We start from the raw sequence: 27,444 nt of genomic DNA on the forward strand, positions 1-27,444 counted from the left end.
TGTCTAATAAACTTTTCACAGGCAATATGCTGTTGGCCTAATTAGAGAGAGGGCAACATTGGACCTGCTAAAGGAAAATGAGATTGGACAAGTGACTTAAGTGTCAGAAGGTACACAAAAATGCTGGAGAAACTCAGCAGGTGCAGCAGCATCTATTCTTCTTCAGACTGAAGAAGGGTTTCGGCCCTAAACGTTGCCTATTTCCTTCGCTCCATAGATGCTGCTGCACCTGCTGAGTTTCTCCAGCATTTTCTTGTACCTTCGATTTTCCAGCATCTGCAGTTCCTTCTTAAAGACTTAAGTGTCAGTGTGGGAACACTTTGGGACTAATTATCACAATGCTACTAATTCAAAACAGGTATGGAATAAAACAGGACTGGTCCACAAGTTAAAGTCCTAATTTCAGGCAAGGCTAATTTTGATGACATTAGACAGGAACTTGCAAATTTTGATGTGAGAGACTATTTGCAAGAGAAAGTACCATCAGACAAGTGGGAAACATTTAAAAATGAGTTAGGGAGAGATCAGGGGCATACCTCATTTTTTTTCTGCTAGTGAAGGGCAAGGATAGCAAAAGGAAGCATAACTGGGATAAAGCAAATCCCTTGAGAAGTATAGAGGATGCAGTAATACAGTTAAGAAGGAAATCAGAAGGGCAAATAGACGCGACATGGCTTTGACAGGTAATGTAACGGAGAATCCTAAGAGATTCCATAAGTATACAAAAGGGAAAAGGTAACTAGAGAGAATTGTACCCTTATGGATAAAAAAGATCACTTGTATGGAGCCACAAGAGATGGGCAAGGTTGTAAATGAATATATCTCATCTGCACTTATTGGAAAATCAGGAAAGCTAGGGACTTTAGGGAAGGGAATAGTGATGTCTCCAAACACACCCACATTACAAGGGGTGCTTGCAGTCTGAGAGCACATCATTGTGGATAAATCTCCAAGGACTGATCAGGTGCATCCAAGGGCATTGTGAGACGCTAAGGAAGAAATCTAGGCCTTGGCAGAGATATTTATAGCCACAGTTGAGGTACCCTAAGACTGGTGGTTGGATAATGCGTGCCTTTATTTAAGAAGAACTGCAGGGAGAAGCCAGAGAACTACAGGGCAATGAGCCTGACATTAGTGGTGGGAAATTTATTGAAGGAGATTCCAAAAAGCAGGATCAACCTGCATTCGGAAAGGCAAGGAATGATTAGGAATAGTCAGCAATGCTTTGTGCATAATAAATCATGTCTCATGGATTTGATTGTTTCTTGAAGAGGTGACATAGAAACATAAAAAATAGGTGCAGGAGTAGGCCATTCGGCCCATCGAGCACCGCAATTCAATATGATCATGGCTGATCATCCAACTCAGTATCCTGTACCTGCCTTCTCTCCATACCCCCTGATCCCTTTAGCCACAAGGGCCACATCTAACTCCCTCTTAAATATAGCCAATGAACTGGCCTCAACTACCTTCTGTGGCAGAGAATTCCAGAGATTCACCACTCTCTGTGTGAAAAATGTTTTCCTCGTCTCGGTCCTAAAAGATTTCCCCCTTATCCTTAAAGAGGAATGACAACGAGGAATGACAAGAGCCAGGTAGTAGAGGTTGTATACATGGACTTTTGCAAAGCTTTTGACAAGTTCCAATTTAAGACTTTAACTTGTGGCCCAGTCCTATCTTTTTACATAACTATTTTACATCAATAGAATTATGGTCCTGCATGGTAGGCTGATCCAGAAGGTTAGAACATGTGGAATCCAGAGAGAGCCAGCTACTTGGATACAGAGGGTGGTAGTAGAAGGTGTTTTTTTAGTTTTCAGGCCTACAACCAGCCATGTGCCATAGGAGTCAGTGTTGCACCCACTGTAGTTATGCGTCTATGGTAAAGATTTCGATGACAATGTTGTTAATATGATTGGTAAACTTGTGGATGGAAAGAAGAAAGTTACAACCAGATCTAGATCAACTGAGGAATAAGGACCGAGAAATGACAAACAGATTTTAACTCAGATAAATGAGAGGTGCTATATATTTGTAAGTTAAATCTGGGTAGGATGAGCTGCCAGAGGAATTCACAGAGATGGGTAAAATCATATTGTTTAAAATACATTTGGACAGGTATACGGATAGAAAAAGGTTTAAAGGGATGTGAGGCAAATGTAGGCAAATGGGTTGGCATGGACAAGTTTGTTTCCATGTATATAACAATATGATTCGAAAGCACTGATAGTGAAAGACATTCACATCGTGCCTCTAGCTTTTCAGATAAATTAATTTCACTCTCTCTCTGCTCCTGACCCCTTTGTGACTAGAAAGAGTTTAATTTTTAGTTATCACATGAAAACTTTCTGTGATTATGAACATCTCTATTCAAGCATGCTATATATAGTAGGTTTCTTTTTTTTTAAATGGCGTCACATCAAAGTCACAGTTCAGGAATTAATTGTTGGCCTCGGACTTAGTGGATTCAACCTTTCTCCATTTCAATGAGTCAGAAGGCAATGAACCTGTCATTGTTGCCTCCAATGAACCTGTGTTGTTGCCTCCAAAGCAACTACTAATTTGTACATTTGTCCGTGATGATGAAAGTTGGACTGAACTGAGTGTCAGACAGGTAGACACAAAATGCTGGAGTGACTCAGCAGGTGAGGCAGCATCTATGGAACCTTCTTCAGTCTCGACCCGAAACGTCACCCATTCCTTCTCTCCATAGATGCTGCCTCACCCGCTGAGTTACTCCAGCACTTTGCATCTACTTTAGATTTTACCAGCATCTGCAGCTCTTTCTTACACATTGAGTTTCAGACAGATGCTGGATTATAAATAATATAGATGGCACAAAACTTTCCATTCTTTTTAATAGTAAGGAGAACCTGTGTTGTGGAGCATTCTTTGTATAGTTCTATTTGCAGTGCTAAGTAGTTAAATGAAGATTTTAGTTAGTAATTTCATGAATGTAATTATTTTAGTCCTTTATCTATTTCAATTCTTTCCCAATTTGGTAACAACATGATGCAGTTATAATGCAATCTCTTTCCAAACCCACAGTCCATATATGTGAAATATCCACATTTTAAATGGCCGGCACAGTGGTACAGCGGTAGAGTTGCTTGCTGCCTTACAGCGACAGAAACCCGGGTTCGATCCTGACGACGAGTGCTGTCTGTACAGAGTTTGTACATTCTCCCCGTTATCGTGTGGGTTTTCTCCATGCCCCAGTGCCCCTGGTTTCCTCCCACATTCCAAAGACGTACCGGTTTGTAAGTTGGTAAAAGTTGGCTTTGGTAAAATTGTAAATTGTAAATTGTTCCTAGTGTGTGGGATAGTGCTAATGTATCGGGATCACTGGTCAATGCAGACTCGGTGGGCTGAAGGGTCTATTTCTCTGCTGTATCTCTAACCTAAACTAAACTAATTGTTTATATTAGCTAAAACAAAAGGGAGACTCATTAACACTTTGCATTAACACCAATTTTATGGAAAGACAGGGTGGGTATAATTTGAGAGGGGAACTTAATTAAAAAAAACTCAATGTCAGAACAACTCTTAAAAGTATGTGCATAGCAATCTGTGGTGTGAATTTGTGGAGGTCTGGAACAGGAGATAAAACTTAGCACAAACATAATTCAGTTTAAAAAGATGTACAAAAACACTTTTTTTAAAGGATATTGGGATGAGGATAGGTGATTGTGAGTGGGATATTTGTTATACTGATTGTATTGGGAAGGGTGATTATAGGGTGATGGGTTGTATATATGACTAAGATACTGTATAGTATATGAGGGTTTTTTCTTTTCTTTTTTATTTTTTTCTCTCTTTTTTGTATGGCTTTGTAAATATTTGATTAGTGTATAAATGTAAATAATTTGGTGTACATATAGCTGCTGGTGTACATATGGTGTACATATAGCTGCTAAATTTGTATAAGATAATTATAAGCAGTTGAATAAGGGGTGGGAATTAATAAGCTTTGGCTTCTTCCTGCTCCTTTTCGGACTCATACGATTTCATTTATTTATAGATATTGTTTATGCCACTTCATAAATATTCTTGTTTTGTTTTTTGTATGCTGTTTCACACTTGCTTTTTATTATTTTATTCTGTTCGAAATAAAGAATTTTAAAAAAAAATTAAAAATTCAAAGTTGACAGTTGTAGATAGACAAAATGTTGGAGTAACTCAGCAGGACAGGCAGCATCTCTGGAAAGAAGGAATGGGTGACGTTTCAGACTGATCTACAGTTCAGATTGACAGTTGTAGTATCTTTCGGAATGTATTTATTTTTTGGGTGGAAAATTCAGGGATTGTGATTTCTAGTAAAATAAGACAATAATTGATCAGAGCACCACTGATGGTTTTCCTAATCTTCCTGAACAAATGGTTTTCATTTCTCGTCACCCCTGTGAAGTTGTACCTGTCCAGGTTGGATTGATTTAAGATGAACTAGATCAACTTGCAATGCAGGATTTAGTAACAGGCACAAGCCATACAATCTTTTGAACATGCTCCACCGTTCAATCATGTCATGACACATCCTCAATCTTAATCACTTTCCTCCCATATCCAAATATTCCTTGATTACCCCAAAATCCAAAAAGCTTTGGATCTGTTTTGCATATACTCAACAATTGAACAGCCATATTTCTCGGTGAAAAGGTTTCAGCTCTTATCCAAGTCCTAAATACCTGATGCCTTAGTCACAGTAATGTTTCCACATTCTATCCTCTTTAGAGCTAGGAAATAATTGTACAGTATCCATTTAAATTCAATTCAATTCAATTCAATCAAACGCTTCATCAAATGCTCTAAGAATCTACTGTTTGTCCTCAAGATCCCCCTTCATTCTGCTGGTCTGATCATCATTGAGCCATTACACTCACTATATTGCCAAAGATAAACTACCTCAACCTAACAATCGTTAGTAATGCTCTATTGCAGCGTTTCTAAGGCAGGTACATTATTTTGCAGAAACACTCCAAAATTGCATGTGATATTTCAATTATTATCTCACTAACTACGAGTATAACTACTGACATACATATTTGTCTCTGAACTCCAAACTCCTTTCAATTAATGCCAACAGCCAATTGCTGTTGAAACTGCTCACTGCACCTGCTCGGTGTTTCGAGTGGGAGGACATCCACCACAAGATTTACTCCTTTTCTCGCTGTTTTCCCATCATGTGCACATTATGCAAATGCGTCATTGCTTATTTTGCCTATTTAAATCCCTTTTAGTTTTGCTAGGCTAGAAAACCCACTGTGTAAATGTGTTTCACTCATGCAATCCAGGCTAGTTTTAACCAAAGCCCTTGGTGTGCAATATTATAAGATGCACAACATGCAATGCATTTTCAACCTTGCATGTCTGTTTGATTAAACATAAAATATGTTGAGAACCCAGAGTCATGGACCACTCGTGACTTTCCCATGGCTGGAAACTATCGCAATGCCAGAACAGGAGCTGCTGCTGTAACATCTAGGGCTGGTTAGCCCTCAACTGCCAGGTTCTGAACATTGGCATTATGCACTTCAGGAAAAGCAAATACAGGGTTGGGTTACCGCTTTGTGGAAACCTGGTGCTCCTTCCTAGGGGTGACCCCAAGCTTCACCTGCCACTTTAATTCACCATCTGTAGTGGCCATTTGGCTTGTTTTGTGCGTCATTAATGATGGCATGTGTCTTTAAATTTTAGACTGCCCATTATATTGTGGGTGGGATTTATGACGTATTTTAGGGCGTGTTTGGAGCTAAGTTTCTTGCGCAGGAGCTTAGTTTTTAGTTTAGTTTTGGACCAGCATGGGGAAGGCATACACTTTGACCATGCGGAGTGTAATGGAGACACGAGGAGGTTTCTAACCTTTAAAGCGATAAGCTGGAGTTCAATGAAGATTATAGTGTATGTCGAAAGAAGTTTGGATGTACCTTATTGTTTTTCATCAACAATGAAGAATATATTAATCAAAAGACTGCGTTATGAAGATTTATCTGTGAAGAAGCTCTGAAGATCCCCGATGGAGAGCTTGCATGTGTATAACGACATTCTCCTTAACCATGCAGTCCACTTGGCAGCTACAGGGAGTAATCTATTGAGCGATATTAAAATCTGCCGCTGCAAGATCCCACTCTGCATAATCCTGTACTGTCATGGCATGGCCCAATGCATGCTTGAGGGACAGCACCTCATTTTCTCTCATGATACACTGCAGCCTTCTGGACTTGATACAGAATTCTGCAATTTCAGGAAACTTTATTTCTATCTGCATCAGTTGTCCATCTGTGAAACTGGCTCAGCTTGTTTATGCTGTCGGAAGGAACCGCAGATGCTGGTTTACACCGAGGATAGACACAAAAAGCAGGAGTAACTCAGCAGGTCAGACAGCATCTCTGGAGAAACGAAATAGGTGACCGTTTCCAGTTGAGTCTCTTCTTTGGACTGAGGAAGTGTCTCAACCCGAAACATCACCTATTCCTTTTCTCCAGAGATGCTGCCTAATCTGCTGCATTACTCCAGCTTTTTGTGTCTATCGCCAGCTTGCCTATTGATTATTTTTCTCCCCTTTTTTCTCCTTTATTTTCCTCAGGGTGTAGAGGACACATCCAGTCTTTCCTGCAGTCTCCCTACTCTACAGTTTGCAACTCCCAGGTTATTTTGTCCATGTTCCCATTCATTCATTGGGCAGATAGCCTTGTTTATAGTTTATCCCATTGTTTTTCTGATTGTACTCTAATCAGAGACACCGTCCTCTCCCACCCTCCCTGCAGCTTATAACAAGGTTCTTTTGTGTCTCTCTCCCAGTTCTCATGAAGGATGTTCAACCTGGAACATTTTTCTTCTCACATATGTGGCCTGACTGCTACATATTTTGTATTTTATTTTAGTTTTCTAGCATCTGCTGTGTTTTTTTTTAAATTTTAATTAAGTTTACAGTGTTCACTGCTCAACTTAGGGTCTTCTCTAAACTGAGACATCCAAATGCAAAAAGTATGAAAGTTTTTTAGAACATTTCCATTTAGTCCTCATCTGTTGCACCTAGTATTTTAGTCACTTCGGTAGACAAAAGTGCTGGAGAAACTCAGCAGATGCGGCAGCATCTATGGAGCGAAGGAAATAGGCAACGTTTCGGGCCGAAACCCTTCTACCTTCTTAAACATTTTAGTCACTTAATTTGTTATTCCAAATCCCACAATGAGTTCTTCTCCTCACCCTTCTTGATTAGTACGGGTGTCAGGGGCTATTGGGGAAAAGGCAGGAGAATGGAGGGAGAGATAGATCAGCCATGATTGAATGATGGAATAACTTGATGTGCCGAATGCTGCTCCTATTACTTATGACCCTTCTGCACTGTTTGAATAATTTCCTATACATTCTTAATGAACATTACTTTACTTTTCCACTAGGCACACCACAACTTTCCAGCTGCAACATTAATTTCAACGATTTCCAATAATAATTTGCTTCTAAACCTAGCCCTACTTGTTGTATTGCCACCATTCCACCTTTTCCTTGTACCATTTAATCTCATTCAATCCAAACCTTCTTTTGCTCTTTCTTTCCCTCACCATCTTCAGTATTGCAGAATTACTTTTATCCATTATACTTTAAAAAAAACTCGGATGAAAGGTTAACGACTTAAATTATTAGTTGGTTATTTATTCTACCTGACCTGCTGTTTATTTCAAGCATTTTGTTTCTATTTCAGATTTCTATGACCTGCTGAGCTTTTCATTTGCACAAAAAAACCTTACTTCCACATTCACATTAAAATTTATGAATCAGTGTGAATTCCTACACAAAAATGAAGAACTAAATTAGAAATAAAATAAATGTAACATAAGAAGCTAGTACCAGGCAAGATCATTGTGGAAGGGTAATATTTTGGTGGAATCTTTTCTGCTCTTTATGCAAGGAAATCAACTGACCTTACCCAGTCTGTCTATGTGTGAATATGGACCCACACAAACGATTCCAGTTCGTTCTCCAAAATGCCCCCAAAAACCACACGGTATTATGACGATCTTTCACCAGCCGAACTGCACCAGTTCATGAAGTCTGTTTACTTCCACGGACTCAACAGCAACTAGAGATGAGCAGTAAATTCTGGTCCTCGTCATTGACACCCATTTCCTACAAATTGAAAAAAAAATATTGTTACAAAGATTGGATATTAGTATTAGTGATCATTTTCAAACTTGTCAGAAAGGCCAAAAATGGTTATCATTTCAATTTGTTGGCTTTTTATGCAACTGTCAAAATCTGGTGTAACAGAAGGCATAGAGTAGATAGAAAATACATTTATTTGCTTAGTATATTCTTTAAGGGCCTGTCCCACGAGCATGCGGTGAGCGCGACCTAATGTGGTCGCTTGAGCTGTACGGCCTCATGGGGCCGGTCCCACTTCGACCGCCGGAGCCATATGGAGTTGTGCGGAGCTGATCTCGACATCGCGCGGGGCTCCGAAAAATTGACCGTGTTCAAAAATTCCACGCGGCAACGGCCTGCCAGCCCGCAGCCGCCTCGATGCCGTACGCACCGCCTCGATGGGCGTGCACAGTGTCTCGACGCTGTACGCCATGCGCGAACTTCCCGTGTACTTCGCTCGAACTTCACGTCACTCACTCGACCTCCGCGCGGCCCCCGCTTCCGGTTTGGTCGCACTTGCCGCACGCAGGTCGCATGCTCGTGGGACAGGCCCTTAAGTCATAACACTGGAGGTCCTATTTATGTCTCGCACTTATTTTCATGGCAACCTGTCCAACCTATTCCATTTAGGCATGTGCTTAAAACATGTTACATCTCTTTGTCTTTTCCAATCTGTCTTTTCTTTACACAGGGGTTGCCCAATCTACAGAGCAGTTTTAGTTTTAGAGATACAGCGTGGAAATAGAGCTATCAGCCCACTGAGTACACGCTGACCAGCAATCATCCTGTACACTAACACTCTCCTACACACTAGGGACAATTTACTAAAGCCAATTACAAACCTGCATGTTTGGAATGTGGGAGGAAATCAAAGCATTTGGTGGAAACCCACGCAGTCACTAGAAAACGTATGAACTGTGCACAGATAGCACCTGTTGTCAGGATCAAACCTGGGTCTTTGCCGCTGTAAGACAGCAACTCTGCCTCTGCGCCACTGTACCGCAGTTTGAACATTTGTTTTTATTTTAGATTTCCATCATATGCAATGATTTACATATGTAAGCAATACTTGTCATGCATATTGCCAAAAATATGCTTGCTATCTGACAACTAAATTATGAAAAATATCACAGATATCTCTTAATTGCTTTTGTCAATTTTTGTAATTTAAAAAAAAAAGGAAAAATAAATGAAACAATCTGGCAAAAAGAATAAAATGTTGGATTGTATGTCTAAATCTTGTAATTTATTTAATAAAGCTACAATTTTGAAAAAGGTAGAAATGGAATTTGAACATACAGATGTTCTTCTAGTAACCATCTTATTTTATTCCCGGAAAGAAGTGACCATTACTCTTTAAAAGTTCATATCATTAGAACAGAGTGAATGTAAATTGGTTCCTCAAGATTCAAAGAATTATATTAACATTAGAATTTTGATACCACCTCTGGAATCAGCTCTATTTATGAATGGTCACACAGAGAGCAACTATGAGTGTTGAAGTTGGCAGAGGGAATTTGGTGCCGGTTTGCAGAGTTGACTACAGGAAGATAGCAGAGATCAGACAACCAAGTGTGATTAGTCAGCCAAGCCTGCTTCTGGTCCGAATGATGAAATAATGTGTGTGCAAAACGAGTACCAACAGATAACCATTGTTCTGCCCAGATCTTGCGGTCAACTGACGTGTAGGTTCAGAGGAATGATCTACCTCACAGGAGCACAGTCCCCACCTTTATAGTCTCCCAGACAGCATAGGCTGTAGTGCCCTACTATTTACCTCGGATAGGCACAAAGTGCTGGAGAATGTCAGTGGGTCATGCAGCATCTCTTGAGAAAATAGATACCCTACTTCAGACCCGAAAAGTCACCTATCCATTATCTCCAGAGATGCTGCCTGAAATGCTATGTTACTCCAGTATTTTGTGTCTATCGTTGGTATAAACCAGCATCTGCAGTTCCTTTGTATAACAAGTCACCCCACATTGGTCATGAGCACCAGTTCAGGGCAAACAGAACTTCTATCATTCAGGGCATCTGCACAAACTCTAAAGGAAATGCAGCAACCTTCCAGAAAGCAGATTGTATCCAGAATGTTAGGACTTGATACACATGCAACGTGGAAAGGGAACAAGGGTATTCACATTCAGACCCATGTTATAATTTACACTATTTTACTTTTTTTTTAATTATAGAAGGTTTTGAAAACACCAATACTGCTTATTTAGCACAAATCATATCCATCAATGTACAAAGATATGTGACATCTGTGTGGCAGCTGCTGGCATGATTGCAAACCTTGCCATTCCTCAAAAGCATGCTGTGGCCATCACGGTGACAGCCTATGAATGAATCGATCAGCAGCTGGAGAAAACACTGCAGCACATTGTGAACTTTGTAGCATTTAAAAGTATGAAAAGTATGAAAAGCATGAAAAGTAGCTTTGTGAACTTTGACAGGTGTCTAAATATGCAGCGAGTCCTGTAGCTGTCCAATATGGATTCCCTGTGGCAGAAAAAAGGCTCTTCAAATATGTTACAAGAGAAAAGTAGCATGATTACACTTTGTGTTTCTGAGACCGTCTCACAGTTGAAACTCCGATACATAATCCATGTCAGTAAGGGAAGAAGAGATACAGCTAAGGTAATGACATTATTAGCTGTGCACCTTGATGACAGTAAAACACAAGTCATGCTAACATGAACAGCACAAGGAAACATTCAATCCAGTTTTCTGAAGGGAGTAATTTCATCTATAAATGCTGAGTACAGTCTACATTGGGTTAAATCAGTTTATGCACAATTTGCACATAAAAAGGGTGCTACTTGATCCAATTTCTAGGCTTATTTTTCCAGCAAGAATTCATAGGTTTTCCCTATTGCTCAAATGTTGTGGAATTCACAGGTGCAAACTGAACAATCTGAGAGTGTATTTCATGTCATATGAAACATCCAGAAAAAAAATGAACAAACTTCATCACTGTAAGAGCCAATGGACAAGTACAATTACAATACTGATAAAAATCCATAGGGATATTCCAAACTAAATACAAAACGCAGAACCGTTACTGATGTAAACTCACACCTTTTCATGTCAACATGTCCAGAGTAATTAAAGACTCTCATGTACAGTGCATTCAGAAAATATTCAGACCCCTTCACTTTTTTCACATTTTGTTACGTTAAAATCATCGATCTACAAACAATACCCCATAATTAAAAAAGTGAAAACAGGTGTTTAGAAATGTTTGCAAAGTAATTAAAAAGAAATAACTGAAATATCACATTTACATAAGTATATTCAGACCCTTTACTCAGTACTTTGTTGAGGCACCTCAAGTCTTAAGCGATTACAGCCTCAAGTCCGGAGCGGAGCAGGCGATGCCTTGCCTGGGTCGCCGCGCTGGATCGACGCGCTGGAGCTCCGGTGAGCTGTGACCGCCGAGTTCAACACCTCCGGGCTGCAGGTCTGCGGAGCGGAGCGGGCGGCGCCGACTTCAACATCGGGAGCCTGGGAACTCCAAACCGGCGCGGCCTTGTCGGCTTCGGAAGCCGCGGTCTCCGGTAAGGAAGCGGCCGTTCCAAGTGGCCCAGCTGCTGAGAGGACTCTCCCGACGCCAGGGCAACAGCACCCGGCGAGAACGGCCAGGAAGATCGGGCCTCCGTAGAGGCAATAGCGGAGGCCTCAATAGGCCTGACTTTGGGAGAACTGGGGATGGGGACTGGACATTGTGCCTTCCCCCACAGTGGTAACCATTGTGGGGGGATGATTTTTGTGTGTAAGTGATTATTTTAGTTTGTGTCCAAGATGGCTGTCGGAAAGGAGAGTGTACGCAGGCGCGGTTTAGCTGCCGCTGCTCTCTCTTCATATTGTGTTTTTGATTTTTTTGTCTTTGGATCGAATTCTGTCTTTAATTTGTGTATTGGTGATGTCTTTATTATTTATTTTACTCCGATTATATGTTTTTTACTCTTGTTAAATTCTGTAAGGTGTCCTTGAGACTTTTGAAAGGCGCCCATAAATAAAATGTATTATAATTATTAAGCTTGGCACACCTGTATTTGGGTAATTTCTCCCATTCTTCTGCAGATCCACTCAGGCTCTGTCAGGTTGGATGGGGAGCATCGATGCACAGCTATTTACAGGTCCCTCCAGAGATGTTCGATCGGGTTCAAGTCCGGACTCTGGCTGAGCCACTCAAGGACATTCACAGTCTTGTCATGAAGCCACTCCTGCATTGTCTTGGCTGTGTGCTTAGGGTTGTTGTCCTGTTGGAAGGTGAACCTTCGCCCCAGTCTAAGGTCCAGAACGTTCTGGAGCAGGTTTTCATCAAGGATCTCTCTGTACTTTGCTCCATTCATCTTTCCCTCGATCCTGACTAGTCTCCCAGTTCCTGTTGCTGAAAAACATCCCCACAGCATGATGTTGCCACCACCATGCTTCACCGTAGGTATAGAAACATTCGAAACATATCGAGCCATTCAATATGATCATGGCTGATCAGTATCAGTATCCCGTACCTGCCTTCTCTCCATACCCTCTGATCCCCTTAGCCACAAGGGCCACATCTAACTCCCTCTTAAATATAGCCAATGAACTGGCCTCGACTACCCTCTGTGGCAGGGAGTTCCAGAGTATAGGCCAGGTGATGAGCTGGTATTGGCCAGGTGATGAGCAGTGCCTGGTTTCCTCCAGACATGACCCTTGGCATTCAGGCCAAAGAGTTCAATCTTGGTTTCATCAGACCAGAGAATCTTGTTTCTCATGCCTTTTGGAAAACTCCAAGCAGGCTGTCATGTGCCTATTATTGAGTGGCTTCCGTCTGGCCACTGTACCATAAAGGCCTGAGTGGTGGAGTACTGCATATATAGTTGGCCTTCTTGATGGTTCTCCCATCCCCACAGTGGAACTCTGGAGCTCTTGTCAGAGTGACCATCGGGTTCTTGGTCTCCTCCCTGACCAAGGCGCTTCTCCCCCGATTGCTCAGTTCAGCCGGGTGGCCAGCTCTATGACAAGTCCAGGTGGTTCTAAAGTTCTTCCATTTAAGAATGACGGAGGCCACTGTGCTCTTTGAGACCTGCAATGCTGCAGAAATGGTTTTATACCCTTCCCCAGATCTGTGTCTCGACACAATCCTGTCTCAGAGGTCTACGGACAATTCCTTCGTCTTCATGGCTTGGTTTTTGCTCTGACATGCATTATCAACTGTGGGATCTCATATAGACAGGTGTGTGCCTTGACAAATCATGCCAATCAATTTAATTTACCACTGGTGGACTCCAAACATCTCAAGGATAACCATTGGAAACAGGATGAACCTAAGCTCAATTTTGAGTGTCGTAGCAAAGTATCTGAATACTTATGTAAATGTAATATTTCAGTTATTTATTTTCAATTACATTGCAAAAATTTCTAAACACCTGTTTTCGCTTCTTCATTCTGGGGTATTGTGTGTAGATTGATGATTAAAGAAATGAATTTAATCCATTTAAAAATAAGGCTGTAACGTAACAAAATGTGAAAAAAGTGAAGGGTTCTGAATATGTTCGCTTCATTCTTTACACAGGCACCAACCCAATGCCAGAGATGACTTTGCTTGCAAGCACATCTAACCTGCATTCAATGTGCCAATACGGAACAGAATCTACGCTGCTCCAACATTTGGAACCAACTCTGGAGAAATAGCTTCAGAAACCAACTAGCAATTAACTGTTGCGGGATATGAGTAAATGAACATTCAGGATAATCTTTAATAAGATTAATAGTTAAATCTTGTTCCTCAAAAGACCATGGTCGGGAAACTCAAATGCAAACAATTTGACCCAGCATAGATGGACCTCATCAATTAACTAATATTTTGTCCAGAATGTGCCAATGACAATGTTTTAATTATTAGAATGCATTCATCTCAATTAACTTGGGGAAACAGCAGCAACAAATTCCAATCTACCAACAAATGCTAACGACCCTCTCCTTGTACCAACTTTCACTGAAGCAAAATTCCTGCTATTCAGTCAATGCAGAGATATCCTAAACACAATGCACCTCACCAATGCAGACATAACCTAAACACGTTACACCTCATTCATTAATCCTCTTCCTCATGGTGAAAGATATGCTCACATTTCATCGACCAACTTTCTCATCATTCCTCATTTTCTACTGCCTTACAAATGATGTAAATGTGCTCCATTTACTTCCCCGTCGCCTCAATGTAAAGAAACATTGGCGTCATTCTGATTTTAGGTACCCAAGAGATGCCACTTGGTCAGATGCAGTATCAGAGAGCCTGACAGTCTAAAACGCATTGAAAGGTAGTTCCGATGCAGCATTGGGAGATATGGCTGCCAGACGGCCATGGAACGGAGTGAGCAGGCATGGAAATGTGAGCAGTGTGTCCTGTTCCCCTTGAAGACAAGGTCACACAATTTGTGCCCAACTAAACCTTGATGAATGCACAGTAAATAGCCTGCAGGCAGCTGATTAGCAGACACACCCCAATGCTTGGGCATTTGTAGGCCTGCCCGAAAGCCTACGAGAGGTTTCCAAAAGTGTGAGGGAGACCAGCTCCGAGCCAGTTCAGGTCTCATGAGGTCCAAAGCACAGTGATACTATTTCATCTGCTGCCAATTATTCCACAGTTTGCAGCAGCTTTGAGACACTTAAGCATATGTTTGCCAGCAGATTGCTGGGCCAAGTGGGTCTGGGGTACAATTCAGTCACCCTCCTCTCCCTGGACAACAACCGTTGTGCTTCCAGCTCTGCCATGCCAACAGTAGCACTGCAGTTGACTATTTGCCAACCAGGTCAGATACTGTACTTGTGCTTCATGGCAAGGGTACAAGATCCAAGGCTTGGCCATCAATGCGCGGCCATCTGCACCTTCCCCACTTTAAGGGAGCGCCATCCGCCACCATGGAGGAGATTACATGAATGCAGAAGCCAGGCAGATGTATGTGGAAAACAGGAACACGCATAACAAGTCAAAGATTGCGCGGATTACTTCTTGACTGGCTGTACAATTGTTTAGCTTGCTGGTTTATTTGCTTCAGACTTTCTTGATTTGTGCCTGACGTGAAATATTGTTCGAGATTAATGGAGAGAAAACAATATGCAACTATGAGAATTCAACTTTATTGTTACTTCATTCAAGGACATTCACAAAACTTTCCTGAGGTACAACATCCCTGGTGATTCCCAAAACCCTCAAGCCCAGGACCACGTCACTCCAAAGACATACAGATTTGCATGTTTATTGGCTTCTGTAATTTGTCCCTAGTGTGTAGGATAGAACTAGTAAATGGGTGATCATTGGTCAGCATGGATTTGTTGGGCCGAAGGGCCTGTTTCAACGTTGTAGCTCTCCAAACTCTCCAAAGAAGCATTCAGGATGCCATCGAGAACCTCGAGACCATGCAGTGTGAGCAGGCGGAAGCCCTCACAAACTACCTATCTGACTACTTCATCTGCCATCCCTGCCCCTTCTCTAGAAAAAATTACAGTGCCCGCAGCAGTCCCATTAGTCACATCAGACCCACAAAACCAGTCACAGAAGCAAGCCATCCTTGAGTCCAAGTGACAGCTCGAGGAGGAAGAAAAAGATTCATAATCATGGTGAGTGTTTTTGAATGTTTGCTGTTCCTATTAGCTACTGAGGACTACAAAAAAAGTCTGTTTTCTGGGCCATTGGAGGTGCACAGATCCTCCCTGACTTGTACCATGCAGATAGAAAAAGGGCATGAAAAAGGGAGTGAGTGTCTCACAGCCACATTTATAATCTCCATCCCATTCTAGCTGTGATAGTGAATTCCTGGTGAATGCTGGTCTACAGAACATTGCTGGTGAGGGAATGAGTACTGTTACTGCAAATGAACATCAAGGTGAAGTGTTGAAACATTTGTGATGCAGCTGGTCACTGCCTGACACTGATCTGGTAACTTGTCACTTCTTATCCCAAATCCAAATGCATTCACGCATCAATGGCCTCTGTCTCTGAACTAATGGGAGCTGCTTTTAATTTGACCCTGAATCTGAACCATCCTGAATAAGGTATTCTTTGGCAATACCTTTAAAGAGGAAGAAGGCCAAAATAATGTTTGGCTTGTTTTTTTGTGCGGCCAAGGCTACAGTGTATAGGATGAAGCAGCGTATGACAATGCACAATACTCTCTTCATGGAGAACAGGAGGACTTCCCAGAGCTCCAAACAACAGCATCTTTTAGTTTAATTCACCTTAGTTTAGAGACTGAGCATTGAAACAGGCCCTTCCCGAGCGCGTACCAACCAGCAATCCCAGTACACTAGCATTATCCTACACACTCAGGACAATTTACAATCTTTTCCAAAGCCAATTAACCTACAAACCTATATGGCATTGGAGTGTGGGAGAAAACCGGAGCACCCGGTGAAAACCTATGCGGTCACGGGGAGAACGTACAACATCTGTACAGACAGCACCCATAGTCCGCATTGAACCCTGGTCTCTGGCATTGTAAGGCAGCAACTCTACTGCTGCTCAACCGTGCCGCCTCTCTTAAGACCATTTGCACCCCCCAGTCCTAATGGCCCTGATGCTTGATTGCTATTATCATAAGATTATAAGTGTGTGATAGGAGTAGGATTAGGCCATTCGGCCCATCAAGTCTACACCATTCAATCAAGGCTGATCTATCTCTCCCTTCTAACCCCGTTCTCCTGCCTTCTCCCCATAACCTTTGACACCCGTACTAATCATGAAAAATCATTATTATGTCCTGTCATTACCAGGAGATTGACAGAAGACAAACAAAGTCAGAGACGATAGCCTATATCCCTCAAAGATATAAAAAATAATTATTTGAACAGAGGAAGATACCAAATGTATATAAAAAATAATTATATGAACAGAGGAAGATACCAAATGCCCTATACTTAATAGTTGCAAAAAATTGGGAGAGGCATATAATAGCCACTTGCACAAGATTGATCTCTGATTGATTGGGTCAACAGTGACTTTCAACTATGGACAGAGTAATCTAGGTCTGGCTGTGTGTCTGGTGCTCTCTCTGTGGATCCAGATACATTTCTGTTGTAGTCACTGAAAATCATAGTTTGCTTGAACAGGTAGGCAGGAGTGTGGCTCCAGGATAATTCTTGGTGAATAACCTATTGTGATGGTGCCTCTCCAAATATATAGCAACTATTAAGTATAGGGCATTTGCAGGGCCGGATTTAGATGAAGAGAAGTTATTCCACTTGTGAGGCCCCTCCTAATTCCCCACCCCCACGACGAGAGGAAGATGGAAGAGTCCACCAGATTGACACCGATGTGCAGCCGAGCGTGGCCAATGAGAACGGCTGGAAAGCTGCGCTTTTTATTTATTGCCAGTGCTAGTGTCGAGTTATCAGCTTAAAACACTATTATTCTGAAATGGAGAGCAAGGAAAATTACTGAAGTGTTGTTCAGAGACTATAGTGCATTGTGACAGCATATGTAAGAAAGGCCTATGACAGTGTCAAAAATATTATACACCAGGCCCGTACAAAGCTTTTCAAAAAGGGGGTGGCATGGCAGGATTACAAACATTTTATGTGAATTAAGTGCATGCAGCGTATATCGCAAGCGCGAAGCTCAAAGACCCTTGCGGCCGGGGTTTTAGATGCTCTCTGATGCATTGTGAGCCTTATTTTGGAGCATTTTTGCACCAAATTTATGACCAATATTTCAGAAATAATTTTGGTTGAGTCAAGAGTAATGAGTGATTGGAATGGGATGATTGGGATCATTGATTTTTTTAAATCAAGAATTGAAGCTGTCCTTGTTTTAATAATCACGTTGTACTGTAAAATGTTATGTAAAACATTATAAAGGAGCATGCAAACACTGCAAATAAAATACTGTTAGTTTTTGCAGTAAATAAAACCTTTTTTTAGAAAATGTTTTGTGTGTTGATTTGATTGCCTGTTACTGTTCGCCTGCGTTAGTGTGCACATTAAAAATATGATGCAAAATGAAAGTCGCCAACTATGGAATACATATTTTTCAGTATTGTTATCGAAACGAATGCAGTTCCAATTGTTTGATATTATTCATATGGAGGAGAAAATATAATTGCTCTAAAACCTACCTTAATTTTGCAATCTCACTAAAGATAATCCCCCTTTCCCTCTCCCCCTCCTCCTTCCCCTCCCTCTCCCACCCCATCTCTCCCCCCCCTTCCCCTCTCTCTCTCCCTCCCCTCCCTCTCTCTCCCCTGTCTCTCAACCCCCCCACTTTCCCCCTCGCACATCGCCACCTCTCTCTCCCTCCCACACAGCGAAGTTCCGACTCCGTGCCGCAGATACCGCAGCCCCCCCCAGTCCGGAGAAACGGGCACCCCCGCAAAGCAATATTCCACTACTTACCTGGAGTAGATGCCTAGGATCATTGGTCGACACGGGGCATCGAGGTGATTGTGTGGAGTGCGAATGGAGATCTGAACCCGCCCAGGCCCACTGCGCACTCGCGGAGAGACAGCATCATTTTTGCGTCACGACTGCATCACCGGCTTCCCCCAACTGCGCAGGCGTGGATGGTTGCAATTTTCCCCCCAAAACTTCCAGCGGGCCGGAACCACAATTTTGGGTAATTTCCATCAAAGTGGAAACACTGGTGTATTCCAATGTTTTTTTCTCTGGATTTATTTTTACTCTGGGGGAAAAAACACCTTGGCCGGAGGCCCCCTAGATTTTGAGGCCCTAGGCTTCAGCCTATGAAGCCTATAGGTAAATCCGGCCCTGCCGAGTCCCCCCTAGATCTCGAGGCCCTAAGCTTAAGCTTGTGAAGCTTATACGTAAATCCAGCCCTGGGCATTTGGTATCTTTCTCTGTTTAAATAAATATTTTTGATATCTTTGATGGATGTTGGCAATGGTCTCTGACAACTTCTATTCCAATTTCCTCAACTTTATCAGGTAGGTTGGCTTTGGTCTCATCCTTCTGCTCCTACACACACAGGAGGACCAGCAGTGCCATTTCTAAGGCTCCCGGATTCTAATTAACAAGTGACAAGGACTCACTCCACACTATTATCATAACATTCTATATCTAAACAACAACATAAATGTGTCTTATTTGGTCTCTGATGGTCAGTATGTCCAAATCCATAATGCAATTAAATTGTAAATGTCATCCAGTTTCTTTTGGGAACGGAAGGACATTCAAAACCTAGCACACACCCCAAAACAGGCTGAGACCAACTTTCATTATATATCAATTTTGTTTGAGTTCAACTCAAACCACTGCCAATCTGCAGGGAATGTTATTACTAGTGCTCCTGTGCAATGAAATTGGGCACTGAAAGCTAAAGTCACAGATATCTGAGGAGTGACAAGATGATACAAATGAGAAAAACATTTACAACTTGCAGTCTTAAAGTGTGTTGGAACAGCCAAACCGCCTGAAATACAGAAAGCCAAATCAAAACTGGCATTCTCATATTGCACGGAACAGTTACTGTAGTTAAAATCATTTTAACTTTGAACCATTCAATGACATCAACATATTCTCTTTTAACTACTTCACCATTAATCAATGCCATAAAGAGAACAGTTATTACATTTGTGTGAGATTCAGAATCTTCAAGGTATACTTCTTCAGAAGCCTGAGGAGGGGCAAGATGAATGCTGACTTTCATCATTGTAACGATTTCAAAATAAAATGGCAATGCTCACCGGGGTTTCATATCATTACAGCATTACAGCAACATATATAAAACAAAAATTTTAATGGGCAAGCTTGCTGAAGGATATTTAAATACTGCAATAAATCACAACATTTATTTTGCTTCAAAATATAAATATAGATTACTTGTTTATATTTTACATATATAAAATATAATTTCACAGACAATCTGAGATTTTACTCCCGTTCTCTGTCTCCTTCCTGTCATACTAAAGGGAGACTAGACAACTAGACACAATGGTTGCAGTTGATATGCAGCGGTATTGATGAGGCTTGATGTTTATCCAAAGGTTCCATCATAGATATGAACAACATATCATGAACAAATATACAAATGCTGAACAAGATGCTCAATAGCTTCCCAATGATGACTGGCCTATTCAGCACCATTATGGACAATGAATGCAAACAGGCAATTGGGTCACCAATAACCTCTTAATTCTAATTTGGTTCAGGGCACCATTCCCTTTAATAATTATAGTCAGTGATAAAATCCAAGCTGACAGTTTTGTTCTCGGTCAATGCTCCTTTCATTTAATTGGCCAGCTTGCATAAGTGTTGGTAATGTTCTTACTTATTTCCATTCACATCAAATGCCAACACTTACAAAGGTAACAGTTCTAGCTGGCCATTGCAAAGAGATAAATTGATACCATGTTTTAATATATCACGCAACACTTTTTGATGTATTTCAATGCGGGTTGTTATGGGTAGAGAAACATGTTTCATTCTCTGTACGTCAAAGGATGTGCAACCAGGAAATATATCAAATCAATCCAAAGAATGGCATACATGACAGAGATTCTGAGATTGAGGAATATGGCCAAGACTGACATGATTGCAAAAACCCGAATGGGCCTGTCCCATTAGGCGATTTTTTAGGCAACTGCACGCGATTGTCATAGTCATAGCAGGTCGCCGAAAAACCGGCGACTGGACTAATGGGCCTGTCCCACTTAGGCAATTTATTAGGTGACTGCTGGCGAATACGACAATGGAATTCACCGAAGTCAGCACCGGCGACAACCTACGTCACCTTGCCACAACTTACAACATCCTGGCGACAACCTATGTTAACCTAGCGACAACTTACGACAGCACCTACATCCAGCTACGCTCATTGGCGTCAAACCCACTGTCGCAGAAAAATATTCAACATGTTGAAAATCCAGTGGCAACCAGAAAGACGCTACGATTATATGGGCAACTGAGGAGACTACTCACGACCATACAGGCGACACCCCGGTGACCATGTGGACGGCCTAGTCACCTGTAGTCGCCGAAAAAAATCGCGTAAGTGGGACAGGCCCATTAACAACAGAATTAAGGAAGAATACTCTTATCATGCAGCAGTTGTGTTACACTTAGACTTCAAATTTCCAACAGGCCAAGATTGCTCGGAGCCAGTTTTTCCACAAGGATAATAATGCTGCAAGTATTTTGTTTACCCATATTGGGTAGGGGCAACTGAAAACTACATCTGGGTGTGAAATTAGAAGCTCACAAAATGGTGATGAGATATGATAATTATCATTGTTCAAAGTTGAACTTCAAAATTGAAGATAAATAGCCATGACTGGGACAGTTTTCAAAAATCTTTCCAAAGGTTATATTGGGCCACCCATCCTGTTTCATAAATCAAACCTTCAATCCTTATTGGTAACCATGTAAGCTTCCGTCCAGAAACAATATTTAAACTACAACTTACAATTGCAAGCTGTAGCTCATCAATATTCTCAAACAGTCTGACAAGTAAATGAATTGCAACTCAGACATCCGTTGAACAGTTATTAATGCAAAGAACGGCTTTCACAAAGACCACCAACAACCACGACAGCATCTCCATTCAGCACAATGTACTGTAATGGGGCTAATCAAGGTGGATCCATCCTGCCACTTGGACCCACACTTTTCAAACACTGACAGCTTTGACTATCATTAACCTATAAGGATGCGCTGCAGGCTCGTCAGAGGTTCTGTGAGCACATCCATCTGCTTGCTCCAAAGCCCTTCTCCATCGCGCTCATAGCAGAAGACTGCCCTTGCGGCCAGTCTGGAAAATACAGGATGATCCAGAGCTATATGAACGGTTTTCTTTATGATGCAGCAGTAGATCTGTTGGTCTCCTAATTTTTGAGGAAGGACATTCTTTCTATTGAGGGAGTGCAGCGTAGGTTCATTAGGTTAATTCCGTGATGGCGGGACTGTCATATGAGGGATCGACTGGGCTTATATTCATTGGAATTTAGAAGGATGAGAGGGGATTATAGAAACATGTAAAATTCTTAAGGGATTGGACAGGCTAGATACATGTGGGGGGGGAGTTCAGAACCAGGGGTCAGTTTAAGAATATGGGGTAGCCCATTTAGGACTGAGATGAGGAGAATCTTTTTTCAGCCAGAGAGTTGTGAATCTGTGGAATTCTCTGCCACAGCAGGCAATGCAGACCAATTCACTGCACGTATTCAAGAGAGAGTTATTCAAGACCTATATCTGTCTTGGGGCCAACAGATTCAAGGGATTTGGGGAGAAAGCAGGAAGAGTACTGATTCTGAATAATCGGCTATGATCATATTGAATGGCAGTGCTGTCTCAAAGGACCGAATGGCCTACTCCTGCACCATGTTTCTTTCTGGCCACATGGCCAGTTGCTGTTATTTTTGATGTAGCAGTTGGAGTGCGGAACTCTGTACCACATGGCTGGAGTGATGCAATTGACATACACAGATTTGAAGGATACGTACACAAAAATACAGGAAGAGACAAATATCAAACAATACTTGATAGGAGGAGTGCTGATGAACACCCAACATAAACACTGGCTTAGACCTCGTCAAGTGGCATGTTTCTGTGCTGAAAAATAATATTAGCCAATGCATCAGTCATCGCTTTATATATTCAGAAGGTAATTGACAACTCACTATGGTTGAGTGCTGAAAAGGACCCCCTGTAGGAAGAGGCAGACAGGAAACTGCAAGGCAAAAGTAACTTGATCAATACATCAGATTGGCTGAAGTTCTTCCTTGGTCACTGTACTGTTGTAACCTTTGGCCACAGTTGATAAGTAGTGGTGTATGAGTGAAGTCTCATTCAATTTCCAGCTAGTATCTTTACTATTGAACATAAACAATGTATTTTGCCTGTTGATAATTCAAAATAGTAACATGGAGGAGTGAAAAAAATACTCTAAGATCAGGCAGCACTGTGAAGAGAGAAATCGAGTTAATAATTCAGATCTATAATGTTTCACCCAATTAGAAAGTTTCTTTCACTTCACCTACAACATCCTACTTGATTAGTACGGGGTGTCAGAGGTTATGGGGAGAAGGCAGGAGAATGGGGTTTGGAGGGAGAGATAGGTCAGCCATGATTGAATGGCGGAGTCGACTTGATGGGCCGAATGGCCTATTTCTACTGCTATCAATTATGATCTTATGATCAAGGCATATGGAAACTAATTCCCAATATCACTTTGACAATTGCTCCAGCATTCTGCTGCTTGCACTTTGCAGTTTCCAGAAATCCTATCACAATTTGCATTCTGCTGTAAGTGTCAATGTTCTAATTCCTGTGTCCTTTAAAGTTTGCCCAGTTTTGTTCAAACCTCAAATGCTTTAAATATAGGTTGGCTTTTCTTTGGAGACAACAACTATCTATTTTTATTTCAGTGGTTTTTAAAACACTGAGTATTTTCATCATTTGTTTTTTTACTTCAGTAGCAAATCTAATATTGGCCGCAAACAAAGCACAAAATTAAAACCAGCACTCGTTGTTTCATTTGAGAAATATTTCGATTTTAATGAACTCTACTATTCATGTAGCTTCCATGCCATGTAGATGTGTAACAAAAAGCAAAAATATAGTGTTATAAATTCAAGTACCAGGAAACTATTTATGAAACTATTTTCGCCCTTCCTCGCAGCCTAACAACTTGGATTGATGCGGCCTTTCCCGGAGACGGCCCAGAGCTTCAGCAGCGGGCGCGGCGGGGACTTCCATCGTGGAGCCAGAAGAAAGGCTCCAACCCGCCGGCCTGCTGACTTTAACATTGTGAAGCCGCGGTCTGCGGAGCTTCTAGCCGCAGGTGTGGCGTGGTCTTACCAACCCGGAGCCAGGGATCCCTTGCCAGGGGATCACCGGAGAAGAGCTTCGACCACTGGCCTGCCTTTGGCCTATAACATCAAGAAGCCGCAGTCTCCAGTAAGAAACTGGCCGATTTGGGAACTCCAAGCCACAGAGTGTGTTCCATCTGTCCCGATGTTGGAGCTTCGATCATCCCGACAAGAGGGCTTGTACATCGGGCCCTCCGTAGCGGTGACTACGGAGGGTCAAAGCCCCAAACACGGGTGAACTAAAGGAGGAAGACTGACTGAACTTTATTGCCTTGTGGTGGATGTTTATGTTAAGTTCTAACGTGTATTGTGTTCTTTTAATTGTATGGCTGCATGGTAACTCAAATATCACTGTACCTTAATTGGTGCATGTGACAATAAATGTGAACTTGAACTAGAATGCACCTTATAAAATTGTGCACAAGTTGAGTGAAATGCAAAATCTTTGCCTTATAGATTATCGTTTTTGTGTGTGTGTGCGCACGTGTGCGCGTGTGTGCGTGCGCGTGTGTGTGTGTGTGTCCCCCTACCCCCAATTTCTTCAGACCTACTCATATTTCTGTTGTCAAGCTGGCCCAGCGGGAAATATGTCCAAGATACATTATATAATCCATATATAATATTTGGACAGAAACACACATTTCCAATTTATTAAAAAGATTTTAAAAGGTTCAGGAAAAATATCAATTTCTCAGTTTGTCATGGGCAACTGGCCAGTTGTATGAAATTGGAGGATAATTCCAAAACAGACTAAATATTTCAAAGCTAGTAACCAATTACTCAGTGGCAACCCCATGATTGATTGTTCCTGCACCATCTGCATTTAGACCATTACAACATATTGTTTTAGACTACTGCTTTCAACACATTACTGCATTTGACAAATTAATTACTGGATTAGCTGACTACTGCCTATATTTAAAAAAAACTAATATCATAGGGCAACTAGTAATATTTCACTGCCTTTCTATCAACATTGCTTCCTTTGACACGAGAGCCAACTTTACTGTTAAAATGCACAAGCTGATGCTCTTTTGGAGAAGGAGCCATGTTGCACACAAAAATATATTTGGTGTATCAACATTGACATTTGCTACTATGAACAAAGATGCAAAATAATAATATTTATAAGGATTTTAACTGACTGTGTGTGCTATATGTTGTTATCCTTTCTATTCATGGAGGTCTCCTCAGTAAAATTGGTAAGAGAAACAGCATCTCCTGAAGCCCTTTTTTGTGGGGCATGGAGTCAACCAATCTTGATTTTTTTTCTTTTTGTATAAACACTGTTGACAAATAGCTTCCCCTTCAAATAAAAAACATGTATGTGTTTGATGTTGAAGTAAGCTCAGGGTGATAAGCAGTTCTCGGTTTCACTACTTTCCGAAACAATCTGGTTTTGTGCTTGGAGCCACTGAAGATGCTGAGAGTAATTAGAGAGCAGGAATAATTGAGGAAAGTAGATGAAAATTATATACTTTAGACATTTAGACTTTAGAGCTGCAGTGCGGAAACAGGCCTTGCAGCCCACCGAGTCCGCGCAGACCAGCGATCACGTATACACTAGCACTATACTACACGTTGGGGACTATTTACAATTTTACCAAAGCCAATTAACCTACAAACCTGTACGTCTTTGTAGTGTGGAAGGAAACCGAAGCCGGAGAAAACCCAACACACGTTTTATTCAAATCTTTAGGTTATTTTAATATTTGGATTAACAGGGAAAACATGCAAACTCCGTACACACAAGCACCCGTAGTCAGGATCGAACCCGGGTCTTTGGAGCTGTAAAGCAGCAACTCTACCGCTGCGCTCAGCTTAACTTTTCAGGAAAGCACTGGCAGTTTTGTTGGAAAGGATTAGACATTCATGGACTTTCTCACAAATACTAAAGTTCCAAATAGCTGATAGCTCTTCACTGAGGTTTGGTTGTCTGTATTCTAACATTGTATTCTGGATTGCAACCTTGTTGTGGTCGGAGAGCTTGTGTGTCTCAGTGACCCCTAGAGCTATGCCAGCGGGAGATTCGTCTCCTGTTAGGGTCTCCCATGCTGGACAGGTCAAAGGGTAGAGGCAAGACGAAGAGCGATCCCACTGGTCCTCCAGGTTGGAGGTTGAGCACAGGGCTAACAACCCTGTCTCGTAAAACACATATGTTACGGAAATAAGCAACTGAAGGAATCAACAAGGAGTGGAGGATCGTTGTTGCTGCCCTACATGTCAGGAGGCATAATAGGCAGTAAGTAAGTAATTCTAACATGGTGGTCTGCAGGGGAAGTGCATGTTTGCATTGATTCCTGCCATTTACAATGGGAATCCTTTCAAACAAATTGCATTTTAGGTCTGGCACAGTCAGCTCTTCCACAGTGAAGAACAGCTTTGAAGGACTAAAATAGCAGCAATTTTAGATTTTTATCATTTTAACAAAATCCAATATTTAACAAATTAATAGTCTCATTCATTCTTGATTTTTTAATATCTATTCCCATCTGGGTTTTTTTTCCCGGTTTTGTCAGCCAGTTGTCAGGTCTGGTGGCTTAGCTTCTTCAGCTGTTTCATGGCTGGGGCTTTTACTGCCCCTCCCCCAAATCCCAAAAGGGCCACAATTTGTCACAGAAGGTGTTGGGAGAAACTAATCTGGGGGAGCTGCACTCAGAACGCAAGGATCTATTTGTGAGTTTGCAATGGACGCAAGAGATTCAGTGCTAGTGGGCAATATTCATCTGCTTTTCAGAGGGCTTGAATTCTGATCTGAGGTTGCCACTTTTCCTCCACTCATAGAGAGTCATAGAGTGATACAGTGTGGAAACAGGCCCTTCGGCCCAACCTGCCCACACCGGCCAACATGTCCCAGTTACACTAGTCCCACCTGCCTGCGCTTGATCCATATCCCTCCAAATCTGTCCTATCCATGTACCTGTCTCAAATGATGGGATAATCTCAGCCTCAGCTACCTCGTCTGGCAGCTTCCATACACCCACCACCCTTTGTGTGAACTGTCTTCTTTTTGATATTAGTCTCTCAATAGTCTCTGCCTCATCCATCCCCATTTCTTTCGTGCTAACCTTTGTGACTGTGCACACTACACTAGCATTTATACCTCAGATCACATCAGAATGATGGGTGACCCCACAGGAGGGGAGGGGAGGGAGGGGAGGAGGCCGAGAACAAATGGGGACCCAGCAAGGGTTGGTAGTGGGGGGCAGTAGATAGGAATATTCTGTGAACTTTTGTGATTTTGTCGGTGCCAAAACGCGGCAACACTTGTGTACTGCCTGGGTGAGGTCTGCAACATGACTTTACTGGGTTGTATGCAAAACAAAGCATTTCATTGTACCTAGGTGCATGTGGCAATAACATATCATTGAATCAATGAATTGATTATACTAAATGAGCCTGCATCCCCAACAAGTTCCTCCAATTACTAAAACCCATCCTCTAGTATCAAGGTATAAGAGGAATAGTAATAATATTAATAATCTCCAATTAA

The 27,444-nt window shown here is 41.8% G+C and overlaps 1 protein-coding gene across 10 annotated transcripts in view; it reads right to left on the reverse strand.

Annotated features, from left to right (window-relative positions):
* Positions 1–27,444, reverse strand: part of fat3 (FAT atypical cadherin 3) — a 657,225-nt gene that overhangs the window by 434,345 nt on the left and 195,436 nt on the right. For 9 of the 10 annotated variants that reach the window (XM_033022431.1, XM_033022433.1, XM_033022434.1 and 6 more), the window contains one exon: positions 7,928–8,127. The gene's annotated coding sequence lies outside the window, so the exon portion shown is untranslated. Of the gene's footprint in view, positions 1–7,922; positions 8,128–27,444 lie in introns of all 10 variants that reach the window. The other variant, XM_033022435.1, reaches the window with a different exon arrangement.

This window comes from Amblyraja radiata, chromosome 6 (genome assembly GCF_010909765.2).
Source record: "Amblyraja radiata isolate CabotCenter1 chromosome 6, sAmbRad1.1.pri, whole genome shotgun sequence".
Taxonomy (NCBI): domain Eukaryota; kingdom Metazoa; phylum Chordata; class Chondrichthyes; order Rajiformes; family Rajidae; genus Amblyraja; species Amblyraja radiata.